The 2,500-nt window shown below is 42.6% G+C and overlaps 1 protein-coding gene across 1 annotated transcript in view; it reads left to right on the top strand.

Moving 5' to 3' along the window:
* The window catches only part of LOC120470909 (transmembrane protein 60-like), a 1,739-nt gene extending 1,415 nt beyond the window's left edge, over positions 1-324 (top strand). Inside the window, exon 2 of the mRNA XM_039660596.2 lies at positions 1-324. This exon is cut by the window's left edge and continues 1,210 nt beyond it. The gene's annotated coding sequence lies outside the window, so the exon portion shown is untranslated.
* Positions 325-2,500: the final 2,176 nt, after the last annotated feature.

Genomic DNA, 2,500 nt, shown 5'->3' with positions numbered 1-2,500 from the left:
CACTGACAAAGTTCTCGATGCTTCGGTTTGAATGTATGGATCCTTATTGTGCTACAGTGTTACTGTGGGGCTATTTTGAGCCTTGTTAGTGGTAAGAACAAGCGATTTTTATTTGTCATTACTCTATGCCCTATATACTAGCGTTATACTAGCGTTATAGGCTAAACTGTTTTTAGAGCTAAAACTATTTACATTCGGCAATCATGAAAACAAAACTCAGATAACGGTTGACTAGGTAGCAATGTGTAATTAGACCAAAGGTTCATTTTGCGCCAGAGTTCTCCTTTAAAGAAAAAACACAAATAAACATTTCTTTAAAGTGAATTATTCGTTTTTTATTCATTTCAATCAATGTTTCATCAACCAATTGCCTGGTTTTTACTAAATAAGAAGTAGCCTATATAGTAAACAATAGATGATCATGACGGAGGCGACAGCTGGACTGAACCTCGGCGTGCCGTTATGCTGCCTGACCCTAACCCTAACCCTGACCCTTACCCTAACCCTAACCCTAACCCTAACCCTAACCTCACAGGCCGAGTGAGAAATATAGATGCATCTTTGAAAGCAGAGGTAGACAGGAGGAGTCAAAGGACTAACCAGCCTTACAGTCCTGTTATTCTGCAGCAGTCGGGGTGATGATAGAGACTGTCGGGTGTTCATGTGTTGCTGGATTAGAGAGCATCAGCTATCCTTTGGAAGTTATGAAGAAAAGAATAACGTTAATTTTGTTTTTATCTGTGATTTAAAAAATGACGTGATCAGATCACATTTGATGAATGTTTTATTTCGATTTAGTTTAGCGATGTGGGGATGAGACAATATAAAACGCACGCCAAAAAAGCATAAACCAGACTCGAACCGGAAGTTGGCAACCGGAGTCGTCGTCATGGCAGCGCGCATTGTTTAGAGCAGAAAAAGGTGGATACAAATCCGCCCTTCAGTTATTCTAACCCTAACCTTAACCCTAAATTCAAAAATTAATTTACATTTCGACTACATATATGATCCACTTTCAATAAAGATTAATGTTGAAGTGAGTGAAGTGCTCCTCTAATGATGAAGCAGAAACGCGAACACAATCCTGAATAAACGAGTGTGTGTTTCTGAGAGGGAACGATCAGTCCTACATCGAGCTTGTAAGTGTGTTTCCGGGGACAGTGTGTGTGTGTGTGTGTGTGTGTGTGTGTGTATGCAGGACCGTGTGTGTGCAGTACAGTGTAGGGCCACTAGGTGGCACCATGATGACTTGATTCAGACTCCAGCCTAATGGGCTTTATGCCCAGCTGCGCTACTTCCTGAACTTCAGCCAGCTCCTTGTTTCCTGTCTGCCATTATTAGACAAATTGTCCAATAATGGCAGACAGGAAACAAGGAGCTGGCTGAAGTTCAGGAAGTAGCGCAGCTGTGCATAAAGCCAATTGATCCTGAGCAGTTTTACCGAGAACAGGAGAGTGTGTTTGGAGGTTTGAACAGAACAGATGTGTGTTTGCATATTTGATTAAGATCTAAAGTGAATCAAAGCACCTTCACACTTACACTTACGTGTGTCTCCTGTGGATCATCAGCTGTTTGTCTCACACTGACACACACACACACACACACACACACATTCAGAAGTCCAGCTCTGATTGGCCGAGAGGAAGGAATCAAAAAGTGTGTGTGGAGTTCAGATGGAGATCATGTGTGAACTATTACTTCCTCTGAGCTTCCACAACATCTCAGTGAGGATCAGCTATATTGACCAATGGGAAGCGGGATAGTGTATTGACCAATGGGAAGCGGGATGATAGAGGTTAGATCACTTCCTGTTCCTGTTCGTGTTCCAGAAGTTACTGTGAGTCTTTGGCTGGAGGGAAAGTATTTCAGAACAAGCACTTTCATGCTGAATCTCTGCAGCTGTGTGTGTGTGTGTGTGTGTGTGTGTGTGTGTGTGTGTGTGTGTGTGTGCCGAGGAGGGAAGATATGTGATGCGTCAGGGCTTGTTGAAGAACATTCCTGAACTCAGCTGCTCACAGAAACTTTCTCTTCCATCTCCTTACACACACACACACACACACACACACACATACCCTCTCTCTCTCACACACACACTCACTCACACACACCTCGCACTCGGACCTGGTGAAATATTAAGTCTGTCACATTATATGGATACAACACTTTGTGATGGTTAGCTTGTTACTGTACCTGACGATATATATATATATATGCTCACTTTAAAGGGCTGATGAACTGAGAAATCAAAATTTCCTTTTGACATCTAAGAGGTCGTCATCATATTATAGGAATATCCTGTAAGTTTCAGAACTGAAAACCTTCTTGTTAGTCCAATAAAAGCTTTTATTGACACCAGCCTCAGCAAACAACTCATTTTTCAAAGTGGGGAACTATGACGATAAAGAGGATAAACCCCACCCCCACAGAGGAAGATAAACCCCACCCCCACAGAAGAGGATAAACCCCACCCCCACAGAAGAGGATAAACCCCACCCCCACA

Source organism: Pimephales promelas, chromosome 24 (assembly GCF_988280905.1).
Source record: "Pimephales promelas chromosome 24, fPimPro1.hap1.1, whole genome shotgun sequence".
Classification (NCBI taxonomy): domain Eukaryota; kingdom Metazoa; phylum Chordata; class Actinopteri; order Cypriniformes; family Leuciscidae; genus Pimephales; species Pimephales promelas.
This window is presented reverse-complemented; position numbering and strand designations above follow the sequence as displayed.